We start from the raw sequence: 17,145 nt of genomic DNA, 5'->3' as shown, positions 1-17,145 counted from the left end.
GTCCGTGGCGTTCATGTTCAACAACACGTTACAGGGTAAGATCAAGAATGATAAGATCTTGAGGTGGAGAATCGAACTCTCCACCTACAATTATGATATCATGTATCGTCCAGGGAAGCTCAACGAGCCCTCGGATGCCCTGTCACGTGGAACATGCGCTAGTATGCAGAAGAATCGATTGCAGGCTCTCCACAATGACCTCTGCCATCCGGGGGTCACTCGGCTCTTCCACTTCATAAAAGCCCGGAATCTACCCTACTCGGTGGAGGATGTCAGGTCCATAACCAGAAGCTGCCGGGTATGCGCGGAATGCAAACCGCACTTCTACCGACCTGACAGGGCACAACCCGTTAAGGCCACTCGTCCCTTCGAAAGACTGAGTGTGGACTTTAAGGGCCCCCTTCCCTCGACAGATCGGAACGTGTACTTCCTCAATGTGGTTGATGAGTACTCATGATTCCCTTTTGTCATTCCCTGTTCTGATATGACCGTTGCCACGGTTATCAAGGCATTTCGTGATCTTTTCACCCTGTTCGGTTACCCCTGTTACATCCACAGCGATAGGGGCTCGTCGTTCATGAGCGATGACTTGAGGCAATACCTGCTCTCATATGGGATTGCCTCTAGTAGAACCACGAGCTACAACCCAAGGGGTAACGGACAGGTCGAACGAGAGAATGCTACAGTCTGGAAGGCGGTCTTACTGGCGTTGAGGTCTAAAGGTCTTCCAGTCTCCCGTTGGCAAGAGGTACTCCCTGATGCGCTCCACTCCATACGCTCACTCCTGTGTATGGCAACCAACGCTACTCCTCATGAGAGAATGTTTTCATTCCCTAGGAAGTCTTCCTCTGGGACCTCATTACCGTCTTGGTTGACGTACTCAGGACCTGTCCTCCTGCGGCGGCATGTTAGGACCCGCAAATCCGACCTTTTGGTTGAACAGGTCCATCTCCTCCACGCCAACCCTCAGTATGCCTATGTGGCATATCCTGACGGGCGCGAGGACACGGTCTCGATTCGAGATCTGGCGCCAGCAGGGGGCTTGGAAACCCCTGTCGCTCCCACACCTCCTGTTAGGGACCCCCCAATCATTATTTCCCCTCCTGACACGGCGCGGGCAGTATTGGGACCACCACTTAACCCTCTTACTCCCGTGTATAGCTTGCCTGAGTCCAGGAGATGGTCGCCACTTCAAGGCGTGCCCGAGTTTAGCGGATTGTCACCACCTCGGGGTCTACCGGCCCGTGAGGAACTGGAGGAGTCGCTGGACATCGCCTTGGAGAGAACGTCACCGCGATTGCCTGAACCGGTGTCATCGCCAGTGTTGAGGAGGTCACAACGACGGTGCGGTCCCCAGACCGTTTGAACTTATAGACAAATGAACAATTGTTCTGTGTTTTGTACCCCGCCGGCCTTTGTTTTCAAAGGAGGGGTGAATGTGTTGGACCATTGTTGGTTCCCACTAGGTAGTGCTGAGCCAGGGTCTGGCCAGTACTATGAGTCTGTATATATGTTACTGTTGGGGTTAGGGTTGGGCTGTTCTACCTGTTAATATAGTTGTTATGGTACACCCCAGTCGGCTCCGCCTCCTGGGAGAGGTATAAAGGTCACTGCTCTGCCTGGTGACCCTTTAGTCTGGGATCGTATACTGTATATGGTAGCTCTGTTATTGTTGGCAATAAAAGCCTTTATTTCCCAAGTACATCACGCCTCTCGTGTGTTATATCGCGCATCACACCCCTATACACTTTGCGAATACTGACCCCAGGAACACCGCTAACACTTTGCGAATCCTGACCCTTGCAAACACATCAACATACTTCACTAATACTGACCCCAGGAGCACCCCTATACACTTTGTGAATACTGATCCTGGAGAACACTGCTATACACTTCACTAATGCTGACCTCAGGGAACACTGCTATACACTTCACTAATGCTGACCCCAGGTGGCCGCTATTATATATGTGATTGTGTATGTGTGAATATGAGTGTGTGTGTGTGTCTTAGTGTTTGTGTGTGAGTGGGCTTGTGAGGTTGTGTGTTTGTGTATGTGTGTGTATGAGTGAGTGTGAGTGCACATGTGTGTGTTTGTGCACAAGCTGTGGGAGGGAGCACATTCTGAGTCAGACACAGCCAGAGCGAGTGTGTGATTTTTGGGAATTTGGAGCATTGTGGGAATTCGGTTAAGAGGGGAAGAAGTGCTTTTTTGTCTTTTAAACTTTTTAATCTTCAGAGAGTGGCCTTGCCCTGCTGTAGGAGTAAAGGCTACAATGGGGAGAGCTGATTGGTAAGTAATGGATAAGGTCGGGTGAGTATTTGCTACTAATATTGCTTGTAGTTTGTAAGGTATTTTTCTTGGTGGATAGTTTGTAAGCTTCTGTCGCAGGCTTAGACTCCACAGGCAGGAAGGGAGTGGGTGACCACCAGGCAGAGCAAGAGGACTAGGCAGGCAGTGCAGACATCTCCTGTGCCATTCCCTTGCAAAGCATATCTACCGCTTTGGATACTGTTGAATGGCCTCTCAGGAAAGCAGCAAAAGCCAAATTTGTTGCACCATGGTTGACTCTGTTGCACAGGGGAGGAATAAAAAGTGTGGGAATGCGATAGTTATGGGGAATTCAATTGTAAAGAGAATAGATAGGCATTTCTGTGGTATGTTGCCTGTTTGGTGCTAGGGTCAAGGATCTCTCAGAGCAGTTGCAGGACACTCTGGCGGGGGAGAGTGAACAGCCAGTGGTCAGGATATACATTGGTACAAACAACATAGGTAAAAAAAAAGGGATGAGACCCTAAAAGCAGTATGTAGAGAGATGAAAAGTAGGACCTCAAAAGATTACCGCCAGTGCCACATGCTAGTCAGAGTAGAAATATCAGAATATTTCTCACACCATCTCTTCAGCTATATATCTAATACATAGCTGAAGAGATGGTATGAGGAGGAAGGTTTAAGAATCCTGGGACATTGGGACCGGTTCTGGGGAAGGTGGAACAGTACAGACTGGACAGGTTGCACCTGATGAAAACCAGGAAAGAATTGGAAAACACGAATCTCGTTGGCAAGATCGTAATTTCCAATTTTCAAATTCCTTGCCGGCGGAGCAATTTCAGAAGCACCGCAGAAGCCCAGAATCTCATTTTAATATATTAGCATATCATTATCAAGCACTCACTCTGGATATTTCCCCCTCACTGAATATTCAATGGGTGCTGGTGTGATGTAACACCAGTGCCATTTACAACAGGTCTCTAGACATGCAGGCTCACCTCCAAGAGGGATTTCAGAGGTGAGCACTCAGGCAGCCATCACCCTTCAGGGTGTTCAATGCTCAGGGGGCAGCAGAGTGGATGCAGGCGACATAGATAAGTTCACTTTGGGGCTGGGGAGAAAGGGGGGGGTGGTTGGACGTCACTATCGTGATCTCGTGGGGATGGGTACCTTGCAGGCTTGAACTTTCCTTCCTGTTGTGTTGTCCCTTGCTCTAGGGGGTCTGATGGTTAGCATGCAGGTGTTGGTTCCCCTGTCTCCATGTTGGGCTTCTGTCATTGCTGAGTGGGCACCCTTTCTTGGAGGAGGCATGAAAGTGGTTGGGATAAGGTTACAACAGAGGGGCACTATAGGGAGTAACTTTGAGGTCCCTGTGTGTAGATTTATGAGAAGCCAGGCTCCAAGGGCAGAGGGGAGCAGTCTCAATGATGGGGTGCTTCCCAGCCTCATGAGGCATGAAGATCCTCTCACTTGGGGGAAGGCAACTGCTGTGTGCCCTGACTCCCACAATCAGGCAAGAGTGTCAGCCCAAAGGCTTTAGTAGCATGGAAGTTCAAATCCACTTCTCAGTGAACTGTGACTGTCAGGAAGAGCTGTTCATGAGCATGGGTTTGTCTCATGGAAGGGAGATTAGCTGTACAGCTCTGGTGACCTGGGTGAATGAGGGTGCCCTCTAGGAATGTACTTGATATGCTAATTGCAGTCTTCTCAAGAATTGGATGTGTCTCATCAGCCATAAGAGAAAGCCAGTTACCAGAGGAACAATTTCACACTTCCTTGATTAGTCAATCCTGCCAATTAAATCTCCAGAGCTAAACATCAGTAACATAGATTGGAGATAAGCCATTAACCCTTTGGAACCCAAAACTTTGAGCTTCTTGACGTTAAGCTGACACAAGCCTTAACATTACACAGATTGCACTGGTGTGAATCCCTGTGCAAGGCATGATGGTGATTTCACCCTGTTCAATGTCATGACGTGGGCCATCTTTGAGGTAGCCCATCAAGATGCAGCCATTGTTGTCATGCTGTCCTTTTTTAACATTTTTATTCCATCCATAAAAACAAATTCAACTTGAATCCAATTCATGGTCCCATGAGAGGGACAAACAAAATCCAAGCTGACAAGATGAGGCATTACACTCTATCTTGCGTTTGATCGAACATTTTTCAAGCTGACAAGATGAGGCATTGCTCCCCATCCTGGGCTTGATCTGATGCTTCACCTTAGTCAAAAGGCCAAGATGGCTTTGAAAAATTGCAGCAGTGGCACCTCGGTTTAACTTCATTGGCTACTCTGATCCTTTACTCTACCTGGGCCTGGGCAAGCCACCGTTGCAAGTGTCAGCATACCCAAAGTGCAATGTGCTAGCCTTGTCACTTGCCTGATCATGGTTTCACCCCTGCCAGGTATGTGATGCAGGATTTAGAAGGGGCATGTGGAGCTTGGATGCAATGAGACAATGAAGGGTCCACTTGTTTCATCCTGCTAGAGTTGAAAGGAACCAAAGTGGGGATGTGGCTACAGTGCCAGAAGGAATGATAATGGGGAGAGTAGAGAGACACTAGGCTAATGGGCAGCACTTGGGTGGAAGCCACAGAGTCATAAAGGAATGAGGGTTAGCGTTCTGGCAGGAATCCTCGGAGCTGCTGTGGTGTTCTCCTCCTGTCAGCGCAGGATTCAGCAGAATCATGGAAACCAGCTGAGTTATCATTTCTGCTCATTGTGATACAGCAGCAGCAAGGACACTGCTGTGCCGCTGCAAGGAGCCAGGACCAGCACACTGCACAGAACCAGGACCAGCACACTGCACATAGACAGGACCAGCACACTGCACATAGCCAGGACCAGCACACTGCACATAGACAGGACCAGCACACTGCACATAGCCAGGACCAGCACACTGCACAGAGCTAGGACCAGCACACTGCACAGAGCCAGAACCAGCACACTGCACATAGCCAGGACCAGCACACTGCACATAGACAGGACCAGCACACTGCACATAGACAGGACCAGCACACTGCACATAGCCAGAACCAGCACACTGCACAGAGCCAGAACCAGCACACTGCACAGAGCCAGAACCAGCACACTGCACAGAGCCAGAACCAGCACACTGCACAGAGCCAGAACCAGCACACTGCACAGAGCCAGAACCAGCACACTGCACAGAGCCAGAACCAGCACACTGCACAGAGCCAGAACCAGCACACTGCACAGAGCTAGGACCAGCACACTGCACAGAGCCAGAACCAGCACACTGCACAGAGCCAGAACCAGCACACTGCACAGAGCCAGGACCAGCGCACAATATATATAGCCAAGACCAACACACCGCACGTAGCCAAAACCAGTGCACTGCACATAGAACATAGAACATTACAGCGCAGTACAGGCCCTTCAGCCCTCGATGTTGCGCCGACCAATGGAACCAATCTAAAGCCCCTCTAAGCTACACTATTCCAATATCATCCATATGTTTATCCAATAACCATTTGAATGCTCTCAATGTTGATGAGTCCACTACTGCTGCAGGCAGGGCATTCCACGCCCTTACTACTCTCTGAGTAAAGAACCTACCTCTAACATCTGTCCTATATCTCTCACCCCTCAATTTAAAGCTATGTCCCCTCATGCTAGCCATCACCATCCGAGGAAAAAGGCTTTCACTATCCACCCTATCTAATCCTCTGATCATCTTGTATGCCTCTATTAAGTCACCTCTTAACCTTCTTCTCTCTAACGAAAACAACCTCAAGCCCCTCAGCCTTTCCTCATACGATTTTCCCACCATCCCAGGCAACATCCTGGTAAATCTCCTCTGCACCCTTTCCAACACTTCCACATCTTTCCTATAATACGGCGACCAGAACTGTACGCAATACTCCAACTGCGGCCGCACCAGAGTTTTGTACAGTTGCAGCATGACCTCCTGGCTCCGAAACTCAATCCTTCTACCAATACGCCTTCTTAACAACCCTATCAACCTGGGTGCCAACTTTCAGGGATCTATGCACATGGACACCCAGATCCCTCTGTTCATCCACACTACCAAGTATCTTACCATTAGCCCAGTACTCTGTATTCCTGTTACTCCTTCCAAAGTGAATCACCTCACACTTTTCCGCATTAAACTCCATTTGCCACCTCTCAGCCCAGCTCTCCAGCTTATCTATGTCCCTCTGTAACCTGCCACTTCCCTCCGCACTGTCTACAACTCCACCGACTTTAGTGTCATCCGCAAATTTACTAATCCATCCTTCCACGCCCTCATCCAGGTCATTTATAAAAATGACAAACAGCAGTGGCCCCAAAACAGATCCTTGCGGTACACCACTAGTAACTGAACTCCAGGATGAATATTTCCCATCAACCACCACCCTCTGTTTTCTTACAGCTAGCCAATTCCTGATCCAAACCACTAAATCACCCTCAATCCCATGTGTCTGTATTTTTTGCAAAAGCTTACCATGGGGAACCTTATCAAACGCTTTGCTGAAATCCATATACACCACATCAACTGCTTTACCCTCATCCACCTCTTTGGTCACCTTCTCAAATAACTCAATAAGGTTTGTGAGGCACGACCTACCCTTCACAAGACCGTGCTGACTATCCCTAATCAAATTATTCCTTTCTAGGTGATTATAAATCCTATCTCTTATAATCCTTTCCAATACTTTACCCACAACAGAAGTAAGGCTCACCGGTCTATAATTACCAGGGTTGTCCCGACTCCCCTTCTTGAACAAGGGGACAACATTTGCTATCCTCCAGGCTTCTGGCACCGTTCCTGTAGACAATGACGACACAAAGATCAAAGCCAAAGGCTCTGCCATCTCCTCTCTAGCCTCCCAGAGAATCCTAGGATAAATCCCATCCGGCCCAGGGGACTTATCTATTTTTACCCTTTCCAGAATTGCTAACACCTCCTCCTTATGAACATCAATCCCATCCAGTCCAACAGCCTGCATCTCAGTACTCCCCTCGACAACACTGTCCCTCTCCAGTATGAATACCGACAAAAAATATTCATTTAGTGCCTCTCCTATCTCTTCAGACTCCACGCACAACTTCCCACTACTGTCCTTGACTGGTCCTAATCTTACCCTAGTCATTCTTTTACTCCTGACATACCTATAGAAAGCTTTAGGGTTTTCCTTGATCCTACCTGCCAAAGACTTCTCATAGCCAGGACCAGCACACTGCACAGAGCCAGGAGCAGCACACTGCACAGAGCCAGGAGCAGCACACTGCACAGAGCCAGGAGCAGCACACTGCACATAGACAGGAGCAGCACACTGCACATAGACAGGACCAGCACACTGCACAGAGCCAGGACCAGCACACTGCACAGAGCCAGGACCAGCACACTGCACAGAGCCAGGACCAGCACACTGCACAGAGCCAGGACCAGCACACTGCACAGAGCCAGGACCAGCACACTGTACATAGCCAGGACCAGCACACTGCACATAGCCAGGAGCAGCACACTGCACATAGCCAGGAGCAGCACACTGCACAGAGCCAGGACCAGCACACTGCACAGAGCCAGGACCAGCACACTGCACATAGCCAGGACCAGCACACTGCACAGAGCTAGGACCAGCACACTGCACATAGCCAGGAGCAGCACACTGTACATAGACAGGAGCAGCACACTGCACATAGCCAGGAGCAGCACACTGCACAGAGCCAGGACCAGCACACTGCACAGAGCCAGGACCAGCACACTGCACATAGCCAGGACCAGCACACTGCACAGAGCCAGGACCAGCACACTGCACAGAGCCAGGACCAGCACACTGCACAGAGCCAGGACCAGCACACTGCACAGAGCCAGGAGCAGCACACTGCACAGAGCCAGGAGCAGCACACTGCACATAGCCAGGAGCAGTGCATTGCACATAGCCAGGACCAGCACACTGCACATAGCCAGGACCAGCACACTGCACATAGACAGGACCAGCACACTGTACATAGACAGGACCAGCACACTGCACATAGACAGGACCAGCACACTGCACATAGACAGGACCAGCACACTGTACATAGACAGGACCAGCACACTGTACATAGACAGGACCAGCACACTGTACATAGACAGGACCAGCACACTGCACAGAGCCAGGACCAGCACACTGTACATAGACAGGACCAGCACACTGTACATAGACAGGACCAGCACACTGTACATAGACAGGACCAGCACACTGTACATAGACAGGACCAGCACACTGCACATAGCCAGGACCAGCACACTGCACATAGCCAGGAGCAGCACACTGCACATAGACAGGACCAGCACACTGCACATAGACAGGACCAGCACACTGCACATAGACAGGACCAGCACACTGTACATAGACAGGACCAGCACACTGCACATAGACAGGACCAGCACACTGTACATAGACAGGACCAGCACACTGTACATAGACAGGACCAGCACACTGCACATAGACAGGACCAGCACACTGTACATAGACAGGACCAGCACACTGCACATAGCCAGGACCAGTGCATTGCACATAGACAGGACCAGCACACTGTACATAGACAGGACCAGCACACTGTACATAGACAGGACCAGCACACTGCACAGAGCCAGCAGCAGCACACTGCACATAGACAGGACCAGCACACTGTACATAGACAGGACCAGCACACTGCACATAGCCAGGACCAGTGCATTGCACATAGACAGGACCAGCACACTGTACATAGACAGGACCAGCACACTGTACATAGACAGGACCAGCACACTGTACATAGACAGGACCAGCACACTGTACATAGACAGGACCAGCACACTGTACATAGACAGGACCAGCACACTGTACATAGACAGGACCAGCACACTGTACATAGACAGGACCAGCACACTGCACATAGACAGGACCAGCACACTGCACATAGACAGGACCAGCACACTGTACATAGACAGGACCAGCACACTGTACATAGACAGGACCAGCACACTGTACATAGACAGGACCAGTGCATTGCACATAGACAGGACCAGCACACTGTACATAGACAGGACCAGCACACTGTACATAGACAGGACCAGCACACTGTACATAGACAGGACCAGCACACTGTACATAGACAGGACCAGCACACTGCACATAGACAGGACCAGCACACTGTACATAGACAGGACCAGCACACTGCACATAGCCAGGACCAGCACACTGTACATAGACAGGACCAGCACACTGCACATAGCCAGGAGCAGCACACTGTACATAGACAGGACCAGCACACTGCACATAGCCAGGACCAGCACACTGTACATAGACAGGACCAGTGCATTGCACATAGACAGGAGCAGCACACTGCACATAGACAGGACCAGCACACTGTACATAGACAGGACCAGTGCACTGCACATAGATAGGACCAGTGCACTGCACAGAGCCAGGACCAGCACACTGCACATAGCCAGGAGCAGCACACTGCACATAGACAGGACCAGCACACTGTACATAGACAGGACCAGTGCACTGCACATAGATAGGACCAGTGCACTGCACATAGACAGGACCAGTGCACTGCACATAGACAGGACCAGCACACTGCACAGAGCCAGGAGCAGCACACTGCACATAGCCAGGACCAGCACACTGCACATAGACAGGACCAGCACACTGCACAGAGCCAGGAGCAGCACACTGCACATCGACAGGACCAGCACACTGCACAGAGCCAGGAGCAGCACACTGCACAGAGCCAGGAGCAGCACACTGCACATAGACAGGACCAGCACACTGCACATAGACAGGACCAGCACACTGTACATAGACAGGACCAGTGCACTGCACGTAGCCAGGACCAGCACACTGCACATAGACAGGACCAGCACACTGTACATAGACAGGACCAGCACACTGCACATAGACAGGACCAGCACACTGCACATAGCCAGGACCAGTGCACTGTACATAGACAGGACCAGCACACTGTACATAGACAGGACCAGCACACTGCACATAGACAGGACCAGCACACTGTACATAGACAGGACCAGCACACTGCACATAGACAGGACCAGTGCACTGCACGTAGCCAGGACCAGCACACTGCACATAGAACATAGAACATAGAACATAGTAAGCCACAGCACAAACAGGCCCTTCGGCCCACAGGTTGCGCCGATCACATCCCCACCTCTAGGCCTATCTATAGCCCTCAATCCCATTAAATCCCATGTACTCATCCAGAAGTCTCTTAAAAGACCCCAACGAGTTTGCCTCCACCACCACCGACGTCAGCCGATTCCACTCACCCACCACCCTCTGAGTGAAAAACTTACCCCTGACATCTCCTCTGTACCTACCCCCCAGCACCTTAAACCTGTGTCCTCTCGTAGCAACCATTTCAGCCCTTGGAAATAGCCTCTGAGAGTCTACCCTATCCAGACCTCTCAACATCTTGTAAACCTCTATCAGGTCACCTCTCATCCTTCGTCTCTCCAGGGAGAAGAGACCAAGCTCCCTCAACCTATCCTCATAAGGCATGCCCCCCAATCCAGGCAACATCCTTGTAAATCTCCTCTGCACCCTTTCAATGGCTTCAACATCTTTCCTGTAATGAGGTGACCAGAACTGCGCGCAGTACTCCAAGTGGGGTCTAACCAGGGTCCTATAAAGCTGCAGCATTATCTCCCGACTCCTAAACTCAATCCCTCGATTAATGAAGGCCAGTACGCCGTACGCCTTCTTGACCGCATCCTCCACCTGCGAGGCCGATTTAAGAGTCCTATGGACCCGGACCCCAAGGTCCTTCTGATCCTCTACACTGCTAAGAATGGTACCCTTCATATTATACTGCTGCTTCATCCCATTGGATCTGCCAAAATGGATCACCACACACTTATCCGGGTTGAAGTCCATCTGCCACTTCTCCGCCCAGTCTTGCATTCTATCTATGTCTCGCTGCAACTTCTGACATCCCTCCAAACTATCCACAACACCACCTACCTTGGTGTCGTCAGCAAACTTACCAACCCATCCCTCCACTTCCTCATCCAGGTCATTTATGAAAATGACAAACAGCAAGGGTCCCAGAACAGATCCCTGGGGCACTCCACTGGTCACTGACCTCCATGCAGAGAAAGACCCCTCCACAGCCACTCTCTGCCTTCTGCAGGCAAGCCAGTTCTGGATCCACAAGGCAACAGCCCCTTGGATCCCATGCCCTCTCACTTTCTCAAGAAGTCTTGCACGGGGGACCTTATCGAACGCCTTGCTGAAGTCCATATAGACCACATCCACCACTCTTCCTTCGTCAATGTGTTTGGTCACATTTTCAAAGAACTCAACCAGGCTCGTAAGGCACGACCTGCCCTTGACAAAGCCGTGCTGACTACTTTTGATCATACTAAACTTCTCTAGATGATCTTAAATCCTGTCTCTCAGGATCCTCTCCATCAACTTACCAACCACTGAGGTTAGACTCACCGGTCGGTAATTTCCCGGGCTGTCCCTGTTCCCTTTCTTGAATATAGGGACCACATCTGCAATCCTCCAATCCTCCGGAACCTCTCCCGTCTCCATCGACGATGCAAAGATCATCGCCAAAGGCTCCGCAATCTCCTCCCTCGCCTCCCACAGTAACCTGGGGTACATCCCATCCGGTCCTGGCGACTTACCAACCTTGATGCCATTCAATAGTTCCAACACATCCTCTTTCTTTATGTCCACATGCTCGATCCTTTCTGTCCACCGCAAACCAGCAGTACAACCACCCAGATCCCTTTCCACCGTGAATACCGAGGTAAAGTATTCATTAAGCAGCTCCGCCATTTCTAACGGTTCCGCACAAACTTTTCCCCCTTCACCTTTTAAGGGTCCTATGCCTTCACATCTCATCCTTTTACTCTTGACATATTTGTAGAAAGCCTTGGGATTCTCCTTAATCTTACCCGCCAAGGCCTTCTCATGACCCCTTCTCGCTCTCCTAATTTCCTTCTTAAGCTCCTTCCTACATCCCGTATACTCCTCTAAATCCTTAACACCTCCTAGCTCTCTGAACCTTCTGTACGCCTCTCTTTTCTTATTCACCAGGTTCATCACAACCTTCGTGCACCACGGTTCCCGTACCCTACCAACACCCCCCTGTCTCATCGGAACGTTGTCATGCAGAGCTCCAGACAAACATTCCTTGAAAATCCTCCACTTTCCTTCGGTACTTTTCCCCAAGAATGCCTCCTTCCAATTTACCCGTCTAATTTCCTCCCTGATGACACTGTATTTCCCTTTACTCCAGAGAAACACTTTCCTAGCCTGCCTGATCCTATCTCTTTCCAATGCTATCGTGAAGGAGATAGAATTATGATCGCTATCCCCAAGATGCTCACCCACCGAGAGATCCTCCACCTGTCCAGGTTCATTAGCCAGCACCAGATCAAGTACAGCCTCTCCTCTAGTAGGCTTATCCACATACTGTGTCAGGAAACTCTCCTGGACACACCTAACAAACTCCTCTCCATCCAAACCCCTAGCCCTAGGGATATTCCAATCTATGTTTGGGAAATTAAAATCTCCCATCACGACAACTCTGTTATTCCTACATCTCTCCAGGATCTGTTTCCCCATCTGCTCCTCAACATCTCTGTTACTATTGGGCGGCCTATAGAAAACACCCAGCAACGTTACCGACCCCTTCCTGTTCCTAACCTCCACCCACAGAGACTCCGTAGTCAATCCCTCCACGGCGTCCACCTTCTCTACAGCCGTGACACTATCCCTGATCAACAGTGCCACTCCCCCCCCTCTCTTGCCTCCCTCCCTGTCCTTCCTGAAACATCTAAAACCCGGCGCCTGAAGCACCCAGTCCTGTCCCTGAGACATCCAAGTCTCCGTAATGGCCACCACATCACAATTCGAAGCAGCAATCCACGCTCTAAGCTCATCCACTTTATTCACTACACTCCTGGCATTAAAATAGACACATCTCAGACCTTCAGCCTGAGCACTTCCCTTTTCCATCACTCGTCTAACCTCCCTCTTACCCTGTTTACATTCCTTATCTATTTGCGAGCTAACCTCCTCGCTCTCAGTCCCCTCATTTCGATTCCCTCCCCCCAACCTTTCTAGTTTAAAGTCTCTCCAGTAGCCTTAGCCAACCTTCCCGCCAGGATATTGGTCCCCCTGGGATTCAAGTGCCACCCGTCTTTTTTAAACAGGTCACACCTGCCCCTAAAGAGGTCCCAATGATCCAAGTACCCAAATCCTTGTCCCTTGCTCCAGTCCCTCAGCCACGCATTCATTCTCCACCGATTCCTGTTCTCACTCTCCCGCGGCACAGGCAGCAATCCCAAGATTACTACCTTTGCATTCCTCTTTCTCAGCTGTCTACCTAAGTCCCTATATTCTCTTTTCATGACCCCTTCCCTCTTCCTACCTATGTCAGCAGTACCTATATGCATCACGACCTTCGGCTCCTCTCCCTCCCCCTTCAGGATTTCTGGGACTCGACCAGAGACATCCCGGACCCCTGCACCAGGGAGGCAAACCACCATCCGAGAGTCCCGTCTGTGTCCGCAAAAACGCCTATCTGACCCCCTCACCGTAGAGTCCCCAATTAGCACTACCCTCCTTTCCTTATCCTTTTGCACTACTGGGCCAGGCTCAGCTCCAGAGACACTGCCACCGCTGCTTCCCCAGGTGGGCTGTCCACCCCAGTAGTACTCAGACAGGAGTACTTATTATTAAGGGGCACATCCACCGGGGTGCTCACCATCAACCGAGCTTTCTCCTTTCTCACTGTTACCCAGTTACCCTCCTCCCGTGGTCCCGGTGTGACCACCTGCCGATAGCTCCTGTCAATGACCTCCTCACTATCCCTAACCCGGCGAAGGTCCTCGAGCTGCAATTCCAGTTCCCTAACATGGTCCCTTAGGAACCGCAGCTCAACACACCCAGCACAGATATGGTCGTCCGGGAGGCTAGGAGCCTCCAGGACCTCCCACATCCTACATTGGGAACAACATACTGGCCTCACACTCATAATTGCCCTTTTAAACACACAGGGAAAAAAAAAAGTGAATGAAAATTTTAAACTTACCTTTCCTCCTCCTGTTTTCTCCAAAGCCCTGCTCTCACTGGGTCTTTTTTTTTAGGTTAGAGGAGGAGGGAGGGTGAGATACTCTACAAGTGTAGAGTATCGGGATTCCTCTCTGTTCCAATTTATTGGGGAAAAAAAAAATCTCTCTCTCCCAGACTTCCCTGCGCGACCACTTCCGGGTTTAGATATTTTTTAAGAAAAAACCCGCGAAAAAGTAAGTTAAAAAATAACAGCGCTTACCCGCAGCACTCCTCTCGCGAATCTCTCCCTCTCTGCTGCACTTCCAAGAAGCAATGACCAGCACACTGCACATAGCCAGGACCAGTGCACTGCACGTAGCCAGGACCAGCACACTGCACATAGCCAGGACCAGCACACTGCACAGAGCCAGGACCAGCACACTGCACATAGCCAGGACCAGCACACTGCACATAGACAGGACCAGCACACTGCACAGGAGGAGGAGGCTGGGCCTGCAACTGTTGCAGGAGCAGCACTACAAATGGTGGCTCCTTGACGGAGACTCTGCTGACCAAGGGCCATCTGACATCCGTCATCCTCCCTGCAGATATCGAAACTTCAATGCCATTGAAGACTGCATCCATCCCAAGGGACGGTGAACCACCTTTGCTCTGCAACAGCTGGCACAACACATCATGGAAAGGGAGGAAAGCCAATGCCTGTGTCCCTTACAGTTACCACTGCTTTGAACATTTATGCAAATGTCTCATTTTAGGACAGCACTGGAGGCCTTTGCAGCATCTCCCAAACAACCACACACAAATGCATCAGGGAGATCATAGCCCACAAATACATTTACTTGGAGCAGGACCAGGCCAGCCAGTACGCCAGGGTAATGGGCTTCGTATGCACATGACTCTGCGTTCCCCATGGTGCAATGTGGCACTATTCATGTATTGCAAGGAATTCCACTCCCTCAACGTCCAACTCGTTTGCAACCGCACAATGTGCATAATGCAGGCGTGTGCCCATTTCCCAGGGAACGTCCACGATAGCTACATCTTGGGTGCTCACAGATTCCAGCCATCTTTGAGGGAAACTAGTGGCTGTAGGGATGGGTAATGGGTGTTACGGGTAATGTATTAGCATGGATAGAGGATCGGTTAACTAACAGAAAGCAAAGAGTGGGGGTAAATGGGTGTTTTTCTGGTTGGCGATCAGTGACTAGCAGTGTGCCTCAGGAATCAGCGTTGGGACCGCAATTGTTTACGATTTACATAGATGATTTGGAGTTGGGGACCAAGTGTAGTGTGTCAAAATTCGCAGGTGACACTAAGATAAGTGGCAGAGCAAAGTGTGCAGAGGATGCTGAAAGTCTGCAAAGGGATATAGATAGTGTAAGTGAGTGGGTGAGGGTCTGGCAGATGGAGTACAATGTTGGTAAATGTGAGGTCATCCATTTTGGTAGGAATAACATCAAAATGGGCTATTATTTAAATGGTAAAAAATTGCACGATGCTGCTGTGCAGAGGGACCTGGGTGTCCTTGTGCAAGAATCACAAGGAGTTGGTTTGCAGGTGCAGCAGGTAATTGAGAAGGCAAATGGAATTTTGTCCTTCATTGCTAGAGGGATGGAGTTTAAAAACAGCGAGGTTATGTTGCAGCTGTATAACGTGCTGGTGAGGCCACACCTGGAGTACTGTGTACAGTTTTGGTCTCCTTACTTGAGAAAGGATATACTGGAACTGAGGGGTTGCAGAGGAGATTCACTAGGTTGATTCCGGAGTTGAGAGAGTTGGTTTATGAGGAGAGACTGAGTGGACTGGGGCTATACTCATTGGAATTCAGAAGAATGAGGGGAGATCTTATAGAAACATATAAGATGATGAAGGGAATAGATCAGATAGAAGCAGGGAAGTTGTTTCCACTAGCAGGTAAAATTAGAACTGGGGGGCATGGTCTCAAAATAAGGGGGAGCAGATTTTGGACTGAGTTGAGGAGGAATTTCTTCACACAAAGGGTTGTGAATCTGTGGAATTCCCTGCCCAGTGAAGCAGTTGAGGCTACCTCATTGAATGTTTTTAAGGCAGGAATGGATAAATGTTTGAACAGTAAAGGAATTAAGGGTTATAGTGAGCGGGTGGGTAAGTGGAGCCGAGTCCACGAAAAGATCAGCCATGATCTTATTGAATGGCGGAGCAGGCTCGAGGGTCCAGATGGCCTACTTCTGCTCCTAGGTCTTATGACTCCTTGAGACAGGGGCTACCCACTCAGACGGTGGCTGATGACATCAGTGCAGAGGCCACAAACAGGTGCAGAGACTCTCTATAACGAGGGTCATGTGTCAACGTGTTTGCTGGTTAAGAGGCGGTTCCAGGGCCGTACCAGTTAGGGGGAGCCCTCCAGTATAGTCCTCAGAGGGTGTCTGGGGAAGCATGGTGACACAGTGATTAGCACTGCTGCCTCATAGCACCAGGGACCCAAGTTCGATTTCAGCCTTGGGTGACTGTGTGGAGTTTATATATTCTCCCCGTGTCTGCATGGATTTCCTTTGGATGCTCCAGTTTCCTCCCATAGTCGAAAAATGTGCACATTAGGTGGATTGGCCATGCTAAATTTCCCCTTAGAGCCCAATGATGTTAGGTGGATTAGCCATGGTAACTGTGCAGGGTTATGGGAATAGGGCAGAAGGGAGGGCCTGGATAAGATGCTCTTTCAGAGAGTCAGTGCAGACTCAATGGGCCGAATGGCCTCCTTCTGCACTGCAGGAACTCTAGGAGTGCTGTATAATTGTGGTCTACTGTGCTCTGCACTTCTTGGCTCTGCAGAGGGGAAATC

Source organism: Mustelus asterias, chromosome 4, assembly GCF_964213995.1.
Source record: "Mustelus asterias chromosome 4, sMusAst1.hap1.1, whole genome shotgun sequence".
Lineage (NCBI taxonomy): Eukaryota > Metazoa > Chordata > Chondrichthyes > Carcharhiniformes > Triakidae > Mustelus > Mustelus asterias.
This window is presented reverse-complemented; position numbering follows the sequence as displayed.